Here is a 26,134-nt window from a genome sequence, read left to right as displayed (position 1 = left end):
TCTTTTGATATTTGCTTCTAAGACATGGAAAAAAGATGGAGAACAGCTTCACCAGGACTCTTGGGGTGATATATATTGTATCAGTAGAGTGTTGGGAATAAGAAGCAGAATTTTTAAGGTAAGTTACAGGGATTCTGAACTTCCTTAAGCCAGCAAGGGCATTTTGAATGGGATAGCCTGGTATTCTCACAAAATGGTTACCATAATAATAAACTGGATGGTACAGTGGTGAATTTTGCCTTTCTTCTTCTAGATGGTCCTAGTGCTGTTTTTGGACCTAAAGGCCTAATTTTCATTTTTTTTCCCCTGCAGAAGTGGACACATTGTCAAAGAAATATTTCCAGGAGCCACCATTTTTATTTTCTAAGAATGTTTAAGAGTCAAAGTCATTTCTGGAATCAAATAGTAGAAGTGAATCCTCCACTTTGTACCATGCTATACTTTTTTTAATTAAAAAAAAAACCTTTTTAAAAAAATAAACAGAACAAAAAGCTGGAGATACCTAATGAAGCATTTTCTGTATGTGTGAGAATGGATGGGAATATAATTTATGCAAAAATCAGTGAAGCAGGTTTTACAGCTACAATAGAAAGGAGATATATTTATTGGAAAAATATTATAAGGCTAGGCAAAGCCTAGCAACCAGCCAACAACATCCTAGCAAGAGGTATGTTTGGGGAAAAGGCTGGTAGAAAACAGTCTAAGGTTAGCAGACTCTTTAACCAAGATGGACACAAAGTGAATCTACAACTGTTCACCTATAAACACACTGTCCCCTTATCATAAAGAGTGGAGTCATCAGATTCATTCTTTAATAACACCAAATAAAGTGCTATCTTACATTCTGTTGTTCTTGTACATCATTTTGGGTATTCCAAATATATAGTGATTCTGTCAATCTCTACAGGTCTAGTCTGTCAGAGTACCAATTTAGAATATTTGTATTTTGCATTGGAAAATCAGAATAAGTGTATCAGCACCAACCCTCCTCTCAATCTTATACTACTGTGGGTTGGTAGGTATAATATTGGTCTTGAATCCTGGGTTAGTTGTCATTGTCTTATATAAAGGAGTTTTAGGATCCATGCTGAGGCTACTTTATTTGGCAAACACATAATTCAAATAATCCATCGACATTATGGGACTGTCTCAACTTGTCACTGACAAAGCAGACATAGAAAGTCTTGTAATTTGTTGTGTTATACAGGAAAATGGTGACTTAAACAGGATGAATTTAACATGTGTCTTTTACCATCATCAAATAAAATTGCATTCAGGTTCCGGGTGGCTCCGCTGCGCTAAATGGCGGACAATCTCAGTCCGCCCGTTCTTTGTGATTCTGTGAGAGCTGTTTAGACAGCGTTAATCTGCTGTCAACAGCTCGTAAATCTCTACCCTCGGGCAAGGAGGGGGATGATGAGCATTTGAGCTGAAGTTGAGCCCCCAAGAAAAGCCCCAGAATGATTTCTGGTGGTTTGATGGGAACGCTCCTTCTATAGCTCAAAAAAAGCTCCAGAATCCAGAACGCCTCTGCAAAAGCAGAGCAAAACGTCCATCTCCGTGACTGAAGAGGATTATTGATAAATTGTCAACACGGAAAGAGCCGAAAGCAGGAGGGCTGGCATTTGTTTGTAAGATGATTTTAACTCCCTGACAGAGAAGTTATTTTTATTTAAGAGTGGAGATGAAGAAAGATGGCGTTTTGTGTTTTGAAAGTGAAAGCTAAGGAAATGCTGATTACAATTGCTGGCGTGGAACCTTTAAGAAGAAAATAACAAGATTTTTTTTTTAATGGAATTCTTTTTTAAAAAATCTATTCTTTTTTTTATTATCTTTTTCTTACAGTGTTTAAGAAGAAAAATTTATTGGTTTTTTTTCTTTTTATCCCCCCCCCTTTTTTTTTCTTCTTCTTGATATTACTTAGTTTAAAAATGGCTTTTAAGCAAAGAGATTTAACCACTTCTAAAATATTGGAAATTTCTTCACTTCAGGTAATGGAAATTGAGAGGATATTAAAGAAAGTCTAAGGAATTTTTACAGGAGCTTATGGGCTCATCTTTCAGAAATAGATCAAAATTTAATGAAATAGAGAAAGAAATACTAGATTTTAAAGATTTGGTGGAAGAGCAGAGTAGGAGATGAAAAATTAAAGGAATCAATTACCCCATTATTGTTATCTAGTACACAGACAGAAGAAAGACTGAATGAATTTAACCAAATTAATTCAGATTTGCAAAGGAAAATAGATGAAGTTCAAATTAATTTGAATTTAGAAAATAAAATAGATGATATTCAGGTTAAGGCTGATAAGGCAGAGGAAGAAAGGGTTATATTACAATATAAATTAATGGAATATGCTATAAGGGTGAGAGGAATAAGAGAGTGTAAGGAAGAAAATTTGAAAGAGATTTTTATTCAGGCCTTTGCTCAGATAGAGGAATGGAACCAGAAGATTTTGAAGTTAATATTGAAAAAATTTATCGTGTTAATTCTTGGTGGGCAAGGCAGAAGTGTTTACCGAGAGATGTGGTTATTTATTTTACAAATAAGAGGATTAGGTATGGAATTTTGAGCATTTTATAAAAATAAATTTCAAATATTAGGACAAGATATAATAATGATGAAGGAAATTCCTCCTAAAATGTTAAGAAAGAGAAAAGAATTTGCCTTTCTGGTGGATGAGCTTAAGAAACATCAGATATATTTTAGATGGGAGGTTCCAGCTGGTTTAACACTGAATTATAAAGGAAGAAAGTATTTTCTCAACACAATTTGTAAAGCACGAGATTTTTATACTAATGTATTAAAGATTGGGAATTCTTTGTTAACAGATGTTAAGTTGAATGGTGAATAGATGGTTGAAAATGTGTAAGACAGAAGAAGGAGGAGAATGTTTAACTTTATTATATATGATTATGGTTAATTTTGTAAATGATTTATTGTGGATATAAATGTGTAATTTTAGGGGTACTATTTGATATATTTAAGGTATAAAGGAATAGGAAGATGGAATATTGTTTAATTTTGGAGGATAGATAGTAAAATTTAGGAATTTGGATTAAATATTATATTTAAGAGATGGATGTAATGTTAATTAGAATGTAATTGTTATAATAGATATATTTTGGATAAGTTATAGGTGTAATTTTAATAATGTTATTTGATATAAGTAAGGTAAAGTGAAGATTTTAACTACTACAATTGATAGTTTGGATATTTGTAATATTATTTGTCGTATATATAAATGTTAAAGATGTGAAAAGATGGAGTATTGCTTACCCTTGAAGGTTGGACAGAAAAATTAAAGATTCAATAAATAAATTCAATAAATAAATAAAGAAACTAAGTTGGAAATATGAATTATTTTTGAGAGACTGCTTAGGGAAGAAAGACATTTTAGAAGAACCCTTGGTGAATATTGGAAGATGGAACGTTGTTTTGATATTGATTGATGAAGGTTGGATATTAAAAACTATGTACTTTATTCAAGAATAAACACTAACTCAATCGGAAATTTCTGAGAACTCTAGGAGTGGAATGGTCTGATATATAATGGATTGGAAGAAAAGTATCTTCTTTGTCTTTGGAAGGGGAATGGAGGTTTTAAGGAATGACTATGGATTATGATTTGTGTTAGATTTTAATATTTGTTGTTAGTTTTATACCCTGTATTCGGTTCTCGGAAGTCCTGGGGGGTGGGGGGAGGAGGGGAAGGGGAGGGGGGGGGGGTAGAAAATGGATTGATAGTTAATGTACAAAGATGATTGAAGATGTATAATTAATGTAAGATCGGACCTGCCTGGCTACTACTTTAGAATGATGGGAAAGAAGGAAGTAGAAGAGAGAAGGAGGAAAGAGAAGAGGAGGAGGAGGAAAGGAAGGAAGAGGGGAAGAGGGAGAAGAAAGGAGTAGGGAGGAAAGAGGAGAGGATGTAGATAAGAGAGGGGGAGGATGGTTATGGAAAGTAGAAGAAGGTAGAGAAGGAAAGGAAAAGGAAAAGGAAGGGGGTGGTGACCGGGCAGATCCGATTAATTGTATATGATGGTACATTAAATATGTTATTGGATATGTTATTGGATAAGAATGTCAAAATAAAACTTTTTTGAACAAAAAAAATAAAAAATAAAATGGCATTCATCAATCCCCCATCACTTTTAATGTGGGAGGTCTATTCTGCAGGTTAATTGATCCATATGTTTCCAGGTCTTTGAGAATGTTTTCCCTTCATATAGTCAATGCTACTTTCAAAGCCTTGTTCAATCTACACAACATACAGTGATACCTAGGTACTCAACTGCTTCCAAATGTGTCAAATTTGGTACTCAACACATTTTGATGTGACAATATTGTTCTGGGACTCAGCTTTGGTACTTGACATCTTGCAAAAAGAAGCAGAGGTGAGCCGCAGAGGAAGGACAGGAAGTTGGCCATGCTGGGAAGGTCCTTCCTGATCAAAATAAAGGGTCATATGATAAGTCACATCATTTGTTTGCTATTCATCCTTTTTAGTACTTGTTGTGCCTTCTGGAACCAATTAAGCAAGGTATCATTGCAAGTGATCTTATCACTTATCAGAATCTCAGAGAACACCTTCTTTTTGACAGAGATAAACCACCTCCCTGAAGTAACTCAGAGAAGAAATTAACAAAGGAAGTGGAACAATGTTTGTAATGAAGTTTGAAAAAAAACATCACCTTGCTGAATCTTACAACTATGTGTGAGAAATCAGTATTGAGACTATTCTGCAATGTTGAAAATGAGGAAGAAAGAATACTTTTATAATCTCATTTTACTTTTCTAACGCTATCTACTAGAATGCTTCTAGTTGATAAAGAGTTTGTTGAGCTCAAATCTTGAAAGTGAATTGGTCACTATTTGTCTAATAATAACAAATATATAACTTTAAATTCTTCATGGGATTAAATTGGACTTTATAGTTAATGCAGCTCCATTAACAGAAATATCCATACACCGATCTACCATTAACTATCTAGGCTTGACTATCCCATACTGGCACTCTTCTCATACCTCTTGATATTTTTCTACCACTACATCAGCCACTTAATAAAAGAATTGGCATTTATTTTGGGAACCAACTTGTTTGTACCTTCTGTGAAATTCATTGTCTGTGTAGGCTGAAATCTTTTCTGCCTGCGTGATCTGCATGAACCCAAGTATATCAGTATAGCATAATTAGGATTATATTCTAGTGGGAATATATTGACATTGATCATATAATCAGGGTAGATTGGGACATGATCTGTTAATGCATTTATCTTTTTAACTGCTACATCACATTGCTAGCTAGTATCTTACTTAGTTCAAAAAGAATTATCTTGAGGTAAGATGGATGACCTATAAATTTTCTAAATAAGCAAATAAATGATCATACTTGAAAATATTCTCCTTTTGATGCTTTATATATAATGCATCACTTAAGCATGAACACCCTATATGGCATCCCAGAAAGCATAAACTGCAAACTAGAAGCTTTTCTCTAAAATATATAAGAAGCAAGATTCAAAACCACATGCTGAACAATAAAACCTCAATTTAATGAACAGTTTGGAGAAGGGAATGTCCATTCAATCTAAATGTGCATTAAATCTGAATGTACATATTTTGTGTCAAGTTTTATGATTTGCATCATTGCATAATCTATATACATGGTATAATTTTCAGTAAAACATCTATTTAACTGGCAAATCTTAAATGAACACCAGTCTATAAAATGGAGGTTTGTCAGAACAAAAATGGTAGTTCACAAAAATGAGTTTTATAAACTATGTGTATTTTAAAGTTGTTTATATGATTAATAGCTTTATTGTGAAGAAGATACATTTGGACAATGGGTGACAGTATTGAGGTTACAATAGATGTAACTCAGAGAGTGGATTCAAAAAGTAAATTCAGTTACTGGGTGTGGTGTTTTCTTCCTTCTATTGTTTTTCAGTCATGAACTTGAGAAATAAGAAATAAGTAGAACATGAGATAAAATGTTTAAATACTTGACAAAATACATTTCGATCCACAAGGTTTCTTTTTCATGCAGCCTTTGTATTTAAGAAGCCAGGGCAAGAAGCTGCCATTATTTTCTCGCTTTCTCAGAGCTGCAGTGATATAGTCCCATCTTCTGCCAATTATAGAATCCACTAGGGCATCTCCATTAGAAAACCATCAGTTTGCAGACTTCCAGTGAATTTTATGGGACTGTTCCACTGACTAACAAGTCTAACGTTTAGAATGTTCTTCTGTACCTATTGCTGAAACCTGTGAGGCCTTGAGGTTTTGGTTGTGGTCTCTCTTTGTGTAAACCTACTTAGTTCCTCTTTCTTGCGGCAGCTCTTCGGATATTTCAGAATTGCTATCCTGTCTCCCCTCCATCCTCTCTTCTGCAAGCTAAACCTTTATTTGTTTCTCATAGATCTGAGTTTCCAGATCCTTCACCCTCTTGATCGCCTCCCTCTGAATTTATTCCAGTTTATCAATGCCCTGTTTGAACTGGAGTGCCTATAATTGAACCTAGTATTCTAAGTGGGGTCTAATGAGGCCAGGGTAGAGTGGGACAATTACTTCCCATGATCTATGCTCCTAATGAGGCATTTATATTTTTAACTGCTTCAACACATTGCTAGCTCAAATCTAACCCGGGGGCCATAAAAACATTCACATGTACTACTGTCAAGCCAGGTTTTCCCCAATTTATACTTCTGACTTCCATTTCTCAACCCTCCTGCAGAACTTTACATTCATCCCTGTAAAATTCCATCCTATTTATTTTAGCCAACTGCTGAAAGCTGTCCAGTTCATTTTTGATTTTCTCCTCTCTCCTCAAAATTATTAGCCCCATTTCCCAGCTTTGTCATCTGTTACCTGGCAATTGCCCCCTGAACTCCAACAAATAGAATGTATGAGTATTTGCTTTTATTCCCATGGTTATTGTTTTTTTCTTCCATTTTTTGTATACTATTTAGGAATTTGTCATAAAAAAGTGTTTTGTGTCCAGTGGTTCTTATTTATAAAATGCCCTGGTAAAGCTCTCAGATATCTTCATGGGAAAGGTTCAGGACTCTCCACTGTTATCTGCAGGACCCAGTGACCAAAGGAGGCATAATGTATATATATTTGTTATTTTAATTTGTATTAACTTGCTCAACACAAAATATTGTCGTGGTTACTATTCTACAGACCTGCCCAACATCTGATCCAAGAAGTGGGTATGCTGGTCAGTAAAGCAAGTAAATATTCTCCCTTTTTATCAGAGAGATCCCACCACCATGGACCATCTACAAGCCCATATGACACCTGATCTGTGTAGTGAAGGGTGCATAGCCAGGTTTCATTGCTTTGTTGTATACAGTTTTATCTCTGATCAGTTGTCCAGTAGAAGAACCAGAGAGCAAATACTTAAGCTAGAGTGAGTTATTTGGTGAATAACCTGAAGAGCCTTGTCCACTTAATGGGAAGTGCTTGGTCCTCTCCATCGACAGATTCACTTTTTGACAGACTTGGGAAAGAGCTACGTTCTGAAGCTTGCTAAACACTTAGGTCTGTCACAACTATCCTCCAATCACAGCAGTATTATGGTTGGTAGATAGTTTCCTGTTTGTTGGCAACATTGAAAAACATGAAACTGTGTCTTCCGGGTTTCCAGAAACTTTGAAAACCCGACTTTGGTCCCATTCCTGAGGTTGATGCTTATTATTTGTTTTAATGGCCCCTGTTTTGTTTGGTTGATATTAGGCTACTGTTGTTTGTGCTGCTCATTTAAATTAATGATTTTAGTTGTTTTTATGTTTTCTTTTATGTTTACAGTTTTGTAATGTACACCTCTCTGAGTCCATTGGAACTGGGCAGCCAATCAATATAAATAAATAAATAAATAAATAAATAAATAAATAAATAAATAAATAAATAAATAAATAAATAAATAAACAAACAGATTAAATGAAGGACAACAAAGTTGGAAAATTAAATAGTGATTTTGTTTAACAAGTTTGGTTCATCCCAAAACAGAACACAGTACCACTATCAAGCAACAACCCAGAATGTAGATATGACAGACAACAAATTTTCTTCAGGTTCGGTTCTCTGCACAAGGATTGGTAAACAGCATATGAAATAAACCATGGAAGAAAGGGTATAACAATACAACATAATACATATTTTATATACTTACAACACAATACAATGAGAACTACAGCCCCTATAACTATAATAAGATAGGAAGTTGTTTGATTATATATGAGAGTCAATTTGGTCTAGTGGTTAAGGCATCTGGCCAGAAAGCAAGACATTATAGTTCAAATTCTGCCTTAGCCATGAATGCCAACTGGGTGACTTTGGCCAGTTACTCTGTAACAGTAACAGAGTTGGAAGGGACCTAGGAGGTCATCTAGTCCAACCCCCTGCTCACGCAAGAGACCTGTACTAAAGATTCAAACCACGAAATTCCTGACCTTTCTGAGTGTCTTAGCCACTGAGTCACTTAGTCAGGCACCTAGTCAGGAGCTTGTGGGTTGGTTTCAAACGTTTTGTTACCAGGCTAGGTAACATCTTCAACAGCCGAACTGCCAACCTTTCTGATCAACAAGCTCAATGTTTTAGCCACTTGAGCTACCTAGTCAGGCTAAACTCCCTCTGACTCACCTCACAGGTAATTGTTGTGGGGAAAATAGGAGGAGGAAGGTGTGTTGGATATATTCCTACTTTGAATTATTTGTAAAAATAGTAAAGGTGGAATATAAATAAATGAAGAAATAAATAAAATACATTAAAAATGGAAATAATCCATAGAGTCAAAGTATAGAAATCATGGAAAATCAGGGAGGGTATAAAAAATAGAAACTGGGCTTATGCAAGTGAAGAGGAGTAGATATAAGTTGATAAAGGGATAATTAAAAATACTAAAAGTTGTAAATGAATGAAAGAAGAATACTGTAGTTATGGAATGCTGAAAATCTGTTTATGGTGTTAAATCAGCATCTCAGATTTTACATAAAGCATTAAGTGGATCTAAATTAACCAATAGTTCATGTAAGACTATAATAAAAATTCTGATACAGAAATGGGAAAATTGTTATTATTATTCTTTAATAATAATAATAATAATAATAATAATAATAATAATAATAATAATAATAATAATAATAATAATAATAATAATAATAATAATATTTTAATTTGTATACCTCCCTTCTCCCGAAGGACTTTGAAGTTATGGAACATGTTGCTCAATGCCTTCAAAACTAGGCTTCAGAGATGAAAAAGCACCATTTTCTTTGAATTTCCTTAACTAGAACAAAACTTTTTACTCTTCATAATGTCTTTCTTTAATTTTGCTTATACTTTTAGCAGTTGAACCTGAAACCATATCCTGTAAGTGGGAATGCTCTCGCTGAAGTTGGAAGTATAAAATGATCAAATATTTAAATAGCTTCAATTTGCTTATTCTAGCAATGGGGCCAGCAAGATTTTTGAATTTAATATATTTACCAAATTTGAATTTGACTATGTTTTTTTCTGATTATTTTGATTTAATAAATTTATTCAACTCTGTGGTATTGCTTGTTTAATCCTTTTATTATACAGTAATTGAGTCATTTATGGATCCTTTTATTTAATATTTTCATTTTTGTCACCAGTTCACCTACTGCTCTAATAAATGTTAATTTGATTTCTTTCTTTCTTTCTTTCTTTCTTTCTTTCTTTCTTTCTTTCTTTCTTTCTTTCTTTCTTTCTTTCTTTCTTCCATCTTCCTTCCTTCCTTCCTTCCTTCCTTCCTTCCTTCCTTCCTTCCTTCCTTCCTTCCTCCCTCTCTCTCTCTCTTTCCCCCTTACCTTACCTTACCTTACCTTACCTTACCTTACCATACCTTTCCTTGCAATCTTGATATGTCTTTTACTAAGACCTATCTAGTGGCAATGAGGGAGACGAAGCGTTCCTACGTTTCCTCCCTCATTGCATCGGCAGATAACCGCCCAGCCGCCCTGTTCCGGGTGACCCGTTCCCTCCTTCGCCAGGAGGGGCGGGATGACCCCCTGCAGGGACGGGCTGAGGAGTTTAACGGTTATCTATACGATAAAATCGTTCAGCTTCGGGATAGTTTAGACCAAAATTGCAATGGTCCAGATGGGATGGAGGAGGCACGTCTTGTTGAGGTAGTTTGGGATGAGTTTGAGTCTGTGGCTCTCGAGGACGTGGACAGGTTGCTGGGAAGGTTACATGCGACCACATGTTTACTGGACCCGTGTCCTTCCTGGCTGGTGCTGGCTACTCAGGAAGTGACACGAGGCTGGCTCCAGGGAATTATAAATGCTTCATTGTTGGAAGGGGTTTTCCCCGCCGCCTTGAAAGAGGCGGTGGTGAGACCCCTCCTCAAGAAGCCTTCCCTGGACCCAGCTATTTTGGGTAACTATCGTCCAGTCTCCAACCTTCGCTTTGTGGTGAAGGTTGTAGAGAGTGTGGTTGCGTGGCAGCTTCCCCAGTACCTGGATGAAGCCGTCTATCTAGACCCGTTCCAGTCCGGCTTCCGGTCCGGTCACAGCACGGAGACAGCTTTGGTCGCGTTGGTGGATGACCTCTGGAGGGCCAGGGACAGGGGGTGTTCCTCTGCCTTGGTCCTACTAGATCTCTCAGCGGCTTTCGATACCATCGATCATGGTATCCTGCTGCGCCGGTTGGAGGGATTGGGAGTGGGAGGCACCGTTTATCGGTGGTTCTCCTCCTATCTCTCCGACCGGTCGCAGACGGTGTTGACAGGGGGGCAGAGGTCGACCGCGAGGCGCCTCACTTGTGGGGTGCCCCAGGGGTCGATTCTATCGCCCCTCCTGTTCAACATCTACATGAAGCCGCTGGGCGAGGTCATCAGTGGTTTTGGGGTGAGTTATCATCTGTACGTTGACGATACGCAGCTGTACTTTTCCACCCCGGACCACCCCAACGAAGCTGTCGAAGTGCTGTCCCGGTGTTTGGAAGCCGTACGGGTCTGGATGGGGAGAAACAGACTCAAGCTCAATCCCTCCAAGACGGAGTGGCTGTGGATGCCGGCACCCCGGTTCAGTCAGCTGCAGCTGCAGCTGGCTGTGAAGCGGTTATTGGCCCCAACGGAGAGGGTGCGCAACTTGGGTGTCCTCTTGGATGGGCGGCTGTCGTTTGACGATCATTTGGCGGCCGTCTCCAAGAGGGCCTTCCACCAAGTTCGCTTGGTGCGCCAGTTGCGCCCCTTCCTTGACCGGGATGCCTTATGCACGGTCACTCATGCCCTCGTAACTTCCCGCCTGGATTATTGCAATGCTCTCTACATGGGGCTGCCCTTGAAGTGCACCCGGAGGCTGCAGTTAGTCCAGAATGCAGCTGCGCGGGTAATAGTGGGAGCAACTCGTTGCTCCCATGTAACACCACTCCTGCGCAGTCTGCACTGGCTTCCTGTGGTCTTCCGGGTGCGCTTTAAGATTTTGGTCACCACCTTTAAAGCGCTCCATGGCTTAGGACCCGGGTACTTACGGGACCGTCTGCTGTTACCGTTCGCCTCCCACCGACCCGTACGCTCTCACAGAGAGGGCCTTCTCAGGGTGCCGTCCGCCAAACAATGTCGGCTGGCGGCCCCCAGGGGCAGGGCCTTCTCTGTGGGAGCTCCCACGCTCTGGAATGAGCTTCCCCCTGGTTTACGTCAAGTACCTGATCTTCGGACCTTTCGCCGTGAGCTGAAAACGCACTTATTTATTCAAGCGGGACTGGCCTAAAATTTTATTGGGTTAAAATTTTATTGGGTTATTTATATTTTAATATTTTAATTCGTTTTAAATCTGGCCATTTTATAATATGCTTGTTTTAATTTCTTTTAATATTGATATTGTGATTTTTTACTTGGCTGTACACCACCCTGAGTCCTTCGGGAGAAGGGCGGTATAAAAATTGAATAAAATAAATAAATAAATAAATAAATATAATGGTGTCTCATTATCAGTTCTCTGGAGCAGCCCAAAATAAGAATGTTAAAGAAGCCAATTTTCACTCACTTTCAGTCATTTTCTTCAGCATTACAAACACTGACAAAAATTATTATATTAGCAGCAATATCTACATCCCTAAGGATATATGAATTAAGGTGGCATCTGCTTGAGCCTCTTCTGAATGTTATTTCATTATTCTGAATTTAAAAAATAACCATGAAAGTTTTTACACATTTCCATCAATGTCATCTTCCTTATTCACTACCCAAGTTAATACGCCTGCTAAAGTATACAATTCTAAATATATTTGCAGATGTATGTAGTGGTGGGAAGAATTGTTTTGGATGAACAAAGTGCCTATGTCTAAGTTAGATTAACTTGTCAAGTGTTTAATAAATAAGCCTATTCACAATTAGTTAGCATAATGTAAAGATAGCACTGTAGTAAAATAAGTCAACTTTCTAAAATATTCTACTTTAGAATTAACTAAAAATAAATAAAAGCTTAATATGATATATTTGGACTACATTTATAAACAATTTTTAAGGTAAGTAATCTGATGTTTGTACTGAAGACAGAAATCAGGAAAACACTGAAATATTTAATTTCAAATAGATCTCTAAATACTCTGGTAGTTTTTCCAAAAGTATATATGTCAAAGGTGAACTTAATTTCAAACAGAGATCAGTGGCAAAACATCAATTGATATTAATGCATCTGAACCTTATCCGTAATTTAAGTAAAAATCCGTATCTAGCCAAGTTGACCCAAAGCTTTTGCCTATTCTTGTATCACTTTAACTAACAGTGATTTGATCCATGCAAAATGCTAAACTATAAAGTTATTGGTAGAACAGGATAATAAAATTGTGTCAACCCAGCCATTATGGTTTGGAAAATCATGATTTTATTTTTTTTAATTTATTTTTGTCACAACAGTATACATAAACATCGACATAAAACAACAACACATCATAAAAGAAAAGAACATATATATGAGCAAAAGTATGCATCAACTATATTAATTAGATATAATGAAAGGGAACAATAGGACAGGAACAGTAGGCACTTTTGTGCTCTTATGCACGTCCCTTATAGTCCTCTTAGGAATGGGGTGAGGTCAGTAGTAGACAGTTTTTGGTTGAAGTTTTTGGGATTTTGAGTTGAGACTACAGAGTCAGGTAGTGAGTTCCAAGCATTAACAACTCTGTTACAGAAGTCATATTTTCTGGAATCAAGTTTGAAGCGGTTGACATTAAGTTTGAATCTATTGTTTGCTTTTGTATTATTGGGATTGAAGCTGAAATAGTCTTTTACAGGAAGGATATTGCAATAGATGATTATGTGTGTTAAACACAGGTCATGTCGGAGTCGGCAGAGTTCTAAGTTTTCTAATCCCAGGATTTCAAGTCTGGTGTTATAAGGTATTTTGTTGCTTTCAGAGGAGCGGAGAACTCTTCTTGTAAAATATTTCTGGACACGTTCGATTGTATTAATGTCTGAGATGTGGTATGGGTTCCAGACAGGTGAGCTGTATTCAAGAATAGGTCTAGCAAATGTTTTGTATGCTCTGGTTAGTAGTGTAGAGTTTTTGGAAAAGAAGCTCTGTAAAATTAGGTTTACAACTCTTAGAGCCTTTTTTGCTATGTAGTTGCAGTGGGCTTTGGCACTTAGGTCATTTGATATGAAAACTCCAAGGTCTTTAACAGGGTGGGGGTCATCTATAAGGTAATGTCCATCAAGCTTGTACTTATTGTTAGGGTTCTTTTTCCCAATATGTAAGACTGAGCATTTGCTGGTTGAGATTTGAAGTTGCCAAGTTTTAGACCAATCAGATTCAAAGCTGAGGTTTTTTTGAAAGGTAGAAGTATTGTTAGTGGTGTTAAATAATTTGACATCGTCAGCAAAGAGAACACAATAACTTGAGATAAGATCACAGAGATCATTTATGTATAGTATGAAGAGCGTTGGTCCAAGAACGCTGCCTTGGGGAACGCTGTTAAGTTTGGGCAATGAAGAGGCAGGAGACGATCTTAGTGACAACAGCTCTTTGGTTTATTTTGAGAACCCAGCAAAAACAATAGGCAAACATTTCTCTTTATATAGTGTTTTGGCTGAGGCACCAGCCAATCAGGAACGTGCATTTTCCTGCCCAAATTTCCCTCCAAAAATTCAAATACATTACACTCCTCCCCTCCCAGAAAACACTTAGCCAACTATTTACATATTATTTGCACACGTAGTCACGCAGGTAGACAGGGCATCTCCTAACTCTTTCTGACCTGCCAATTCATTCCCTGGAAGGGAGTCGAGCTGGTCAGAGGGACTATCTGTTCCTCCCAGCTCCTCCCTTTGGCCCTCCGGCCCTGGATTATTAGCAGAGTCGTCCCTGCTGTCTTCTGGAGGAAACGTGTGGCGTTCTTCATTTTCAGATAAGTCCTCCGATCGCCTCGGGTTTGAGCTAGCTGTTGGTTCAAATATTTGGTAGTCAGGGCCTGGTTGTTTGGTTTCTAGATCTGTTTGTATTCTTTTTCGTAACTGATCTATGTGGCGTTTCCAAACTCTGCCATCCCCCATGTCCACTAAATATGATTTGGGGCCTGTTATCCCTAGAATCATTCCCCCCAACCACGAGGGACCCTCGCTGTAGTTGGGTGCCCACACAAGGTCACCTTTGGCCAATATTCTGGTTTTGTCCCTTGTTGCTGGATACTGATCAGGGGAGTATGTTGGATTTAGTCTGTCTAAGGGGCACCGGAGCCTCCTCCCCATTAATAGTTCCACTGGGCTGCGGCCGGTGGCTATGCAGGGTTTCCCATGTTGCACTGCCAGGAAGGTGTCAATTTTGGTTTGCCAATCTCCTGGGCTAATTCTTGACAATGCCTCCTTGGCACTGCGCACAAAACATTCTGCAAGGCCATTGGTAGCTGGGTGGAAGGGCGCCGAGAGGGCATGGCGGATGCCCACCTCGGCCAAGTACCCCTCGAATTGAGTGGCCGTGAATTGCGGCCCATTGTCTGACACTAGAGTGTCTGGCAACCCGTGTGTCACAAATAGTCGCCGTAAAACTCTAATTACGGCTTCTGCTGTCGTGGTTTTCATTAAGATTATCTCCAACCACTTTGAGTAGGCATCTACAACAATCAAGAAGGTTTGCCCATGAAAGGGCCCTGCAAAATCTATGTGGATTCTTGACCAAGGTCCCTGGGGCTTTTCCCACTCCCTTACTGGGGCTGTAGGGGGTAACGGTCTTGATTCTTGGCAAGCTTGGCATTTTCCTACCCGGTCGCTAATGTCTTTGTCCATCTGTGGCCACCACACATAGCTCCTTGCTAGACTTTTCATTCTAACAATTCCGGGATGTCCCACATGTAACAATTCTAAAACATATTCTCGTAACTGTAACAGAATAACCACTCTATCCCCCCATAACAAGCAACCCCCTTGCACAGACAATTCCGAAAGCTTTTTTGTAAATTACTTAAACTTTTCACCCGGTGCAACGGGCTATCCCCTCTGCACCCAGCCAATTACCGTACAGACAATAATGTCTCTGTAAGATGCCTTAGCCACTTCGGCAGACGTGACAGGGCCAGAGTCCAAAGAATCAATTAATAAAATCAGCGTTCCCGGGGTTGGGTCTTGAATTGTGTCTGGCAAAGGACATCTGCTTAAAGCGTCTGCATGTCCCAAGTCTTTGCCAGGCCGGTGAGTCAGATGGTAAGAATATGCTGCCAGGAATATAGTCCAACGGGTCAGTCTGGGAGACAATGCAATTGGTGTCGGATGGTCCCCCGCCAAGAAACCCAACAGTGGTCTATGGTCCGTAATGATTTCAAACCGCCTCCCAAACAAATATTCGTGAAATTTTTTCACGCCCGAGACTATTGCTAATGCTTCTCGATCTAGTTGACTATAGTTCCTTTCTGCTCTCGATAAAGTGTGGGAAAAATAAGCAATTGGAGCTTCTGTCCTGTTCGGTAACTTGTGGCTGAGGACAGCCCCTACTCCATAGGGTGAAGCATCGCATACCAATAATAGGGGCAAAGTTCCATTATATTGTATTAGTAGGCTGTCGCTAGACAACAGCTTCTTAACAGCTTCAAAAGCTGCTGCTTCAGTCCTGCCCCAAGTCCACACAGAGTTTTTTGCTAGCAGTTTGTGTAGTGGTTCAGCCACGGTTGCCTTATCTTTTAAAAAGACTGCATATTTATTTATTTATTTATTATTCATATTTGTATACCGCCCTATCTCCCGAAGGACTCAGGGCGGTTCACAGGCACATAAAACATTTATATACAAATTAAGACAATCATTAAAAAACTTATTCTAATGCCAAATTATTAAAAAATATAAATATAAATATTAAAACCAATTTAAAACCCCTATAAATTTAAAATCTAAGCCAGTCCTGCACAGATGAATAAATGTGTCTTGAGCTCGCGACGGAAGGTTCGGAGGTCCGGAAGTTGACGGAGTCCTGGGGGAAGTTCATTCCAGAGGGTGGGAGCCCCCGCAGAGAAGGCCCTTCCCCTGGGCGTCGGCAGACGACACTGCCTAGCTGACGGCACCCTGAGGAGTCCCTCTCTGTGAGAGCGCACGGGTCGGTGAGAGGTATTCGGTAGCAGTAGGCGGTCCCGTAGATAACCCGGCCCTATGCCATGGAGCGCTTTGAAGGTGGTTACCAAAACCTTGAAGCGCACCCGGAAGGCCACAGGTAGCCAGTGCAGTCTGCGCAGGATTGGTGTCATACGGGAGCCACGAGGGGCTCCCTCTATAACCCGCGCAGCCGCATTCTGAACTAACTGCAGCCTCCGGATGCCCTTCAAGGGGAGCCCCATGTAGAGAGCATTGCAGTAATCCAGGCGAGATGTCATGAGGGCGTGAGTGACCGTGCATAGGGCATCCCGGTCTAGAAAGGGGCGCAACTGGCGCACCAGGCGAACCTGGTAGAAAGCTCTCCTGGAGACGGCCATCAAATGATCGTCAAAAGACAGCCGTTCATCCAGGAGGACGCCCAAGTTGTGCACCCCTTCCATCGGGGCCAATGACTCGCCCCCAACAGTCAGCCGAGGACTCAGCTGACTGTACTGGGATGCCGGCATCCACAGCTACTCTGTCTTGGAGGGATTGAGCTTGAGCCTGTTTCTCCCCATCCAGATCCGTACGGCCTCCAAGCACCGGGACAACACTTCGATAGCTTCGTTGGGGTGGCCCGGTGTGGAAAAGTACAGCTGGGTGTCATCAGCGTACAGCTGGTACCTCACACCGAAGCCACTGATGATCTCACCCAGCGGCTTCATATAGATGTTGAACAAAAGGGGCGAGAGGATCGACCCCTGCGGCACCCCACAAGTGAGGCGCCTCGGAGCCGACCTCTGCCCCCCTGTCAACACCGTCTGTGACCGATCGGAGAGATAGGAGGAGAACCACCGATAAAGGGTGCCTCCCACTCCCAATCCCCCCAACCGGCGCAGCAGGATACCATGGTCGATGGTATCAAAAGCCGCTGAGAGGTCTAATAGGACCAGGGCAGAGGAACATCCCCTATCCCTGGCCCTCCAGAGATCATCCACCAACGCGACCAAAGCCGTCTCAGTGCTGTAACCAGGCCGGAAGCCGGACTGGAACGGGTCTAGATAGACAGTTTCATCCAGGTGTAAGGGAAACTGATATGCCACCATACTCTCTACAACCTTCGCCGCAAAGCGAAGGTTGGAGACCGGACGATAATTACCTAAAACAGCCGGGTCCAGGAAAGGCTTCTTGAGGAGGGGTCTCACCACCGCCTCTTTCAAGGCGGTCGGGAAGACTCCCTCCACCAAGGAAGCGCTCGTAATTGCCTGGAGCCAGCCTCGTGTCACCTCCTGAGTGGCCAGCACCAACCAGGAGGGGCACGGGTCCAGTAAACACGTGGTGGCATTCAACCTACCCAGCAACCTGTCCATGTCCTCGGGAGCCACAGGGTCAAACTCATCCCATAAAATGTCACCAAGACCACCCTCAGCCGTCTCACCCACGTCACCGCAATTTTGGTCCAGACCATCCCGAAGCTGAACGATTTTATCGTATAGATTTATTTTTTTATTTATTTTATTTAATCGTATTTATATACCGCCCTATCTCCCAAGGGACTCAGGGCGGTTTACAGGCACTAAAAACAGATAAATAGAATATAAATACAATATAAAACATTTAAAAAACTTATTCTAAAGCCCGTCCAATTAAAAATAGAAATAAAACCCAATTTAAAACCCAAAATTTAAAATCTAGCTCAGTCCTGCACAATTAAATAAGTATGTTTTAAGCCTGCGGCGGAAGGTCCGAAGGTCCGAAAGCTGACGAAGTCCGGGGGGTAGATCGTTCCAGAGGGTGGGAGCCCCCACAGAGAAGGCCCTTCCCCTGGGCGTCGCCAGACGACATTGCCTCGCTGACGGCACCCTGAGGAGACCCTCTCTGTGAGAGCGCACGGGACGGTGGGAGGTATTCGGTCGCAGTAGGCGGTCCCGTAAATAACCCGGCCCAATGCCATGGAGCGCTTTAAAGGTGGTCACCAAAACCTTGAAGCGCACCCGGAAGGCCACAGGAAGCCAGTGCAGTCTGCGCAGGATAGGTGTCATATGGGAGCCACGAGGGGCTCCATCTATCACCCGCGCAGCTGCATTCTGGACTAACTGTAGCCTCCGGATGCCCCTCAAGGGGAGCCCCATGTAGAGAGCATTGCAGTAATCCAGGCGAGACGTCACGAGTGCGTGAGTAACCGTGGATAGGGCATCCCGGTCCAGAAAGGGGCGCAACTGGCGTACCAGGCGAACCTGGTAGAACGCTCTCCTGGAGACGGCCGTCAAATGCTCTTCTAGAGACAGCCGTTCATCCAGGAGGACGCCTAAGTTGCGGACCCTCTCCATCGGGGCCAATGACTCGCCACCGATGTTCAGCCGCGGATTTAGCTGACTGTATCGGGATGCCGGCATCCACAGCCACTCTGTCTTGGCGGGATTGAGCTTGAGCCTGTTTCTCCCCATCCAGACCCGTACGGCCTCCAGACACCGGGACAGCACTTCGATAGCTTTGTTGGGGTGGTTCGGTGTGAAAATACAGCTGAGTATCATCCGCATACAGCTGATACTCCACACCGAACCCACTGATGACCCCACCCAGCGGTTTCATGTAGATGTTAAACAGAGGGGGCGAGAGAATCGCCCCCTGCGGCACCCCACAAGTGAGGCGCCTCGGGGACGACCTCTGCCCCCCTGTCAACACCGACTGCGACCGGTCGGAGAGATAGGAGGAGAACCACCGATAAATGGTGCCTCCCACTCCCAATCCCCCAACCGCGCAGCAGGATACCATGGTCGATGGTATCGAAAGCCGCTGAGAGGTCTAATAGGACCAGGGCAGAGGAACAACCCCTATCCCTGGCCCTCCAGAGATCATCTACCAACGCGACCAAAGCCGTCTCCGTGCTGTAACCGGGTCGGAAACCGGACTGGAACGGGTCTAGATAGACAGTTTCATCCAGGTGCAAGGGAAGCTGATATGCCACTATACTCTCTACAACCTTCGCCGCAAAGCGAAGGTTGGAGACCGGACGATAATTACCTAAAACAGCCGGGTCCAGGGAAGGCTTCTTAAGGAGGGGCCTCACCACCGCCTCTTTCAAGGCGGCCGGGAAGACACCCTCCACCAAAGAAGCGATCGTAATTGCCTGGAGTCAGCCTCGTGTCACCTCCCGAGTGGCCAGCACCAGCCAGGAGGGGCACGGGTCCAGTAAACACGTGGTGGCATTCAACCTACCCAGCAACCTGTCCATGTCCTCGGGAGCCACAGGGTCAAACTCATCCCAAATAATGTCGCCAAGACCACCCTCGAGCGTCTCACCCGCATCACCGCAATCTTGGTCCAGACCATCCCGAAGCTGAACGATTTTATCGTATAGATAACCGTTAAACTCCTCAGCCCATCCCTGCAACGGGTCATCCCGCTCCCCCTGATGAAGGAGGGAGCGAGTCACCCGAAACAGGGCGGCCGGGCGGTTATCTGCCGATGCAATGAGGGAGGAGGCGTAGCTACGCCTCGCTTCCCTCAATGCCACTAGGTAAGTCCTAGTATAGGACTTCACTAGTGTCCAATCAGCTTCCGAACGGCTAGACCTCCAGGAACTCTCTAGGCGTCTTCTCCGGCGCTTCATCCCCCTCAGCTCCTCGGAGAACCAAGGAGCCGGTTGGGCCCTGCGCCGGGTCAGAGGCCGCAAAGGCACGACTCGGTCTAAGGCCCCCGCCGCGGCCCGTTCCCAGGCCGCAACAAGTTCCTCAACCAAGCCGTGAGCCAGACCCTCAGGAAATGGCCCAAGCTCCGTCCGGAACCCATCCGGGTCCATCAGGCGCCTGGGACGGAACCAACGTATCGGCTCCATCTTCCTGCGGTGGTGAATGGCGGTCAGAAAGTCCAGGCAAAGAAGAGAGTGATCTGACCATGACAAAGGTTCAGTGACTATTTCCTTTAAGTCCAGATCTCTCAACCACTGACCAGAGAGAAAAATCAGGTCCAGAGTGCCACCCCCAATGTGAGTAGGGCCATCAATTACCTGGGTCAGGTCCAAGGCCGTCATGGAAGCCGTGAACTCCCGAGCCGCTGTCGATGACGGGCCGGAAGATGGCAAGTTAAAGTCCCCCATGACTAAAAGTCTGGGGGTCTCAACTGCCACCCCAGCCAGCACCTCCAGGAGCTCGGGCAGGGCAGCTGTCACGCAGCAAGGAGCCAGGTACGTGATCAGCAAGCCCATCTGACACCTATGACCCCATCTCACAAAGAGAGATTCGCACCCGGCAATCTGAGGTACAGTGGTCTCCCTCGGCTCTAGGCTCTCTCTAATCACAACCGCCACCCCCCCACCCCTACCCTGAGCCCTCGGCTGATGGAATGCACGGAAACCCGGCGGGCACATCTCAACAAGGGGCACGCCCCCTTCCGTGCCTAGCCAGGTTTCCGTAACGCCTATAAGGTCCGCGGCGCCCCCCTGAATAAGATCGTGTATCAGTGGGGCCTTATTAACTATGGACCGTGCGTTGCATAACATGAGCCGAAGGCCCAGGCTCTGAGGGTCTTGACCATCCGGGGAATGGGAAAAGGACGGGGGATCAGGGCGCGCGATCGCCTGCAGACATCGAACGCGCGCCCCCCCAGAACGATATGATCCGCCCCTTCTGCCATATCTGCCCCTCCCACTTACCGTGCAAATCAGACCACCCTCACCAACAGGAACGCAATCTCCCCCCTTAACCTCCGAACCCATTAAAGGGCCGTCACGAGCACGCGCGAGGACTGGCTCCCCACCCGACGGGCTACCCCCAACGCCCGCCCCTAACCTCCCCTCCCCTCCCGGTGGGTTTTCCACCCATCTCAACCCTCCCCCCCCTCCCAACCCTTAAAATCCCCATTAAAACTCCCCTTAAAAAATCTATTAAAACAATTAGTTAAAAATCCCCTAAGTCTCCTAGATTTAGCATGCATAGAAGTTTAAGAGTCCCAAAAATACTTGTAACTCTGCTTTGTTTTTTGGAGGTGGAGCCTTCCTTATCGCTCGCACCTTGCTTTCTGTTGGATGGATGCCTTCCTTATCTATACGATATCCCAAAAATTCAACGGATTCCACTCCGATTTGACATTTGTTAAGCTTGACCTTAAGTCCCGCAGCTCTAAAAATTTCCAGAACCCTTCGCAATTTGTCTCTTAATTCCCCTAAATCTCTGGCTGATACCAATACATCGTCAAAATAGGAGACTACTCCAGGTAGACCCTGCAGAAGCCGTTCCATTAGGTTTTGAAATAACCCAGGGGCTACACTAACCCCAAATTGGAGTCGGGTGCATTTAAAAGTGCCCCTATGTGTGACAATTGTTTGTGCTTCGGCTGTTTCGTGGTCAACAGGCAACTGTTGATAAGCCTGAGCTAAATCAAGTTTGGCAAAGATTTGTCCCGGTCCTAATGAGTGTAGCAGATGTTGAACGATGGGGACTGGGTATGCACTCTTCTGCAATGCTTTGTTAAGCGTTGCTTTGTAACCAGCACAAATACAGACAGATCCGTCTGGCTTGACTGGGGTCACTATTGGTGTCTCCCACTTTGCATGGTCAACTGGGACTAGGATGCCCTGATTGACTAATTTGTCTAGCTCTCTATCAATTTTGGGCTTTAGGGCAAACTGAACCCTCCTCGCCTTCAGTCTAATCGGGGCTACATGTGGGTCTAAATTAAACGAAATGGGAGTCCCCACATACTTGCCCAGGCTGTCCTGGAAGACGTCCTCAAATTCCTGCAGCAGCTCCTCCTTTAGGTCGCCGCCGACGCTGTGAACTCCGGTGATGCCCATTCCAAGGGCCCGGAACCAATCGAGACTCAGCAAGCTGGGCAGGTTTCCATCGACTATGGTGATTGGTAGAGATTTGTTGAATCATCCATACCTAACTCGAACCGTGGTGGTGCCTCGGACAGGGATCCGGTTTCCCTGGTAGTCTTGTACTCTTAGCTTCTGAGGCTGCAGTTGGCGCTTTGCGATTCTTGGGAGATTCTTGGTGATGGTGTCCCAGGACATAATTGTAATTGATGATCCGGTATCCACTTCCATTTTACATGATACTCCTTCTATGCAGGTCCTTGTGAATATCTTTTTCTCTAGTCATGTTGAGGTGTGGCCCACTCGTACAGTTGTGTGGTTTGACTTCGCGCCTTTTTTGAATGGCCCAATCGCTGGCTGTCTCGCAGAATTGGGGTTTTTCTGATAGGCCGGTTTGAATTCAGTCCTGAATTTTTGGCGGCATGGTTGAGTAGCTCGACAAACTTGTGCTAGGTGCCCTTTCTTGTCACACCTTCGACAAATGGCATCTTTAAAATGGCAGTTCTGTCGCTGGTGTTGGCCTCCACAACTCACACACTCGTCACGGTCGCTTCTCTCCAGTTTTCCGGTTTGGAAAACCTCTTCCTCGCTTTCACCTTCCCATTCCACCTGGATCTCCTCGCTGTGGACTGGTTGCTTTCGCTGAGGAATTTGGCGCGTTTGGCTTTTGCAAGGTTTCAGCCACTTTGGTGGACATCTCGTGTGCCCTAGCCTCATCCAGGACTATCATTAGGGTCAGGTTCCTTTTTGAGAGTAGTCGCCTCTGTAGTTGGATGTCCCTGACCCCACAAATGAGTTGTTCTAATAGGGTGTCCTCCAAATCCCTATATTCACAGTGAGTCGCAGCTTTTCTCAAGGCGGCCATATAAACGCTGATAGATTCACCCTCGCGTTGAACTTTCTGCCTCAGTTCAAACCTTTGCATGAACTTTGATGGCACAGGGACGTAGTGCGCTCAGAGCGTTGTCTGGAGCACGGGCCACGGCACCGACTGGATGGGCGTTGGTTCCAACAGCGATTTGGCGGTATCGACGACTTCTGGTCCGCAGTGGCTCAGGAAGTATACGCGCTTCTGATTGTCCGATACTCTTCGCAGTTCGTTCGCCTCGAGGAAGCACTCGAAGCGAGCCATGCAGGGGTCGATTCTCTCGCCTCTCTTGTTCAACATCTATATGAAGCTGCTGGGTGAAATCATCAGTGGTTTTGGGGTGAGGTACCAACTGTACGCCGATGACACGCAGCTGTACTTTTCCACCCCAGGCCACCCCAAAGAAGCGGTCGAAGTGCTGTCCTGATGTCTGGAAGCCGTACGGGTCTGGATGGGGAGAAACAGGCTCAAGCTCAATCCCTCCAAGATGGAGTGGCTGTGGATGCCGGCACCCCGGTACAGTCAGCTGCAGCTGTGGCTGACTGTTGGGGGCGAGTCATTGGCCCCGATGGAAAGGGTGCGCAACAGGTGTTCTCCTGGATGGGCGTTGGTTCCAACAGCGATTTGGCGGTATCGGCGACTTCTGGTCCGCAGTGGCTCAGGAAGTATACGCTTCTGATTGTCCGATACTCCTTCTATGCAGGTCCTTGTGAATATCTTTTTCTCTAGTCATGTTGAGGTGTGGCCCACTCGTACAGTTGTGTGGTTTGACTTCGCGCCTTTTTTGAATGGCCCAATCGCTGGCTGTCTCGCAGAATTGGGGTTTTTCTGATAGGCCGGTTTGAATTCAGTCCTGAATTTTTGGCGGCATGGTTGAGTAGCTCGACAAACTTGTGCTAGGTGCCCTTTCTTGTCACACCTTCGACAAATGGCATCTTTAAAATGGCAGTTCTGTCGCTGGTGTTGGCCTCCACAACTCACACACTCGTCACGGTCGCTTCTCTCCAGTTTTCCGGTTTGGAAAACCTCTTCCTCGCTTTCACCTTCCCATTCCACCTGGATCTCCTCGCTGTGGACTGGTTGCTTTCGCTGAGGAATTTGGCGCGTTTGGCTTTTGCAAGGTTTCAGCCACTTTGGTGGACATCTCGTGTGCCCTAGCCTCATCCAGGACTATCATTAGGGTCAGGTTCCTTTTTGAGAGTAGTCGCCTGTAGTTGGATGTCCCTGACCCCACAAATGAGTTGTTCTAATAGGGTGTCCTCCAAATCCCTATATTCACAGTGAGTCGCAGCTTTTCTCAAGGCGGCCATATAAACGCTGATAGATTCACCCTCGCGTTGAACTTTCTGCCTCAGTTCAAACCTTTGCATGAACTTTGATGGCACAGGGACGTAGTGCGCTCAGAGCGTTGTCTGGAGCACGGGCCACGGCACCGACTGGATGGGCGTTGGTTCCAACAGCGATTTGGCGGTATCGACGACTTCTGGTCCGCAGTGGCTCAGGAAGTATACGCGCTTCTGATTGTCCGATACTCTTCGCAGTTCGTTCGCCTCGAGGAAGCACTCGAAGCGAGCCATGCAGGGGTCGATTCTCTGGCCTCTCTTGTTCAACATCTATATGAAGCTGCTGGGTGAAATCATCAGTGGTTTTGGGGTGAGGTACCAACTGTACGCCGATGACACGCAGCTGTACTTTTCCACCCCAGGCCACCCCAAAGAAGCGGTCGAAGTGCTGTCCTGATGTCTGGAAGCCGTACGGGTCTGGATGGGGAGAAACAGGCTCAAGCTCAATCCCTCCAAGATGGAGTGGCTGTGGATGCCGGCACCCCGGTACAGTCAGCTGCAGCTGTGGCTGACTGTTGGGGGCAGTCATTGGCCCCGATGGAAAGGGTGCGCAACTTAGGTGTTCTCCTGGATGGGCGTTGGTTCCAACAGCGATTTGGCGGTATCGGCGACTTCTGGTCCGCAGTGGCTCAGGAAGTATACGCGCTTCTGATTGTCCGATACTCTTCGCAGTTCGTTCGCCTCGAGGAAGCACTCGAAGCGAGCCATGCAGGGGTCGATTCTCTCGCCTCTCTTGTTCAACATCTATATGAAGCTGCTGGGTGAAATCATCAGTGGTTTTGGGGTGAGGTACCAACTGTACGCCGATGACACGCAGCTGTACTTTTCCACCCCAGGCCACCCCAAAGAAGCGGTCGAAGTGCTGTCCTGATGTCTGGAAGCCGTACGGGTCTGGATGGGGAGAAACAGGCTCAAGCTCAATCCCTCCAAGATGGAGTGGCTGTGGATGCCGGCACCCCGGTACAGTCAGCTGCAGCTGTGGCTGACTGTTGGGGGCGAGTCATTGGCCCCGATGGAAAGGGTGCGCAACTTAGGTGTTCTCCTGGATGGGCGGTTGTCTTTTGAAGATCACTTGACGACCGTCTCCAGGAGAGCTTTTTATCAGGTCCACCTGATTCGCCAGTTGCGCCCCTTCCTTGACCGGGATGCCCTATGCACGGTCACTCATGCTCTGGTTACCTCTCGCTTGGATTACTGCAATGCTCTCTACATGGGGCTCCCCTTGAAGAGCACCCAGAGGCTTCAGTTAGTTCAGAATGCAGCTGCACTGGTGATAGAGGGAGCCGTTCGTGGCTCCCATGTAACACCACTCCTGCACAGACTGCACTGGCTACCTGTGGTCTTTCGGGTGCACTTCAAGGTTTTGGTTACTACCTTCAAAGCGCTCCATGGCTTAGGACCGGGTTACTTATGGGACCGCCTACTGCTACCGATTGCCTCCCACCGACCCGTGTGCTCTCACAGAGAGGGACTCCTCAGGGTGCCATCCGCCAAACAATGTCGGCTGGCGGCCCCCAGGGGAAGGGCCTTCTCTGTGGGGGCTCCCACCCTCTGGAATGAACTTCCCCCAGGAC

This window comes from Ahaetulla prasina, chromosome 5 (assembly GCF_028640845.1).
Source record: "Ahaetulla prasina isolate Xishuangbanna chromosome 5, ASM2864084v1, whole genome shotgun sequence".
NCBI classification, from domain to species: domain Eukaryota; kingdom Metazoa; phylum Chordata; class Lepidosauria; order Squamata; family Colubridae; genus Ahaetulla; species Ahaetulla prasina.
Note: the sequence above shows the minus strand (reverse complement) of the source record.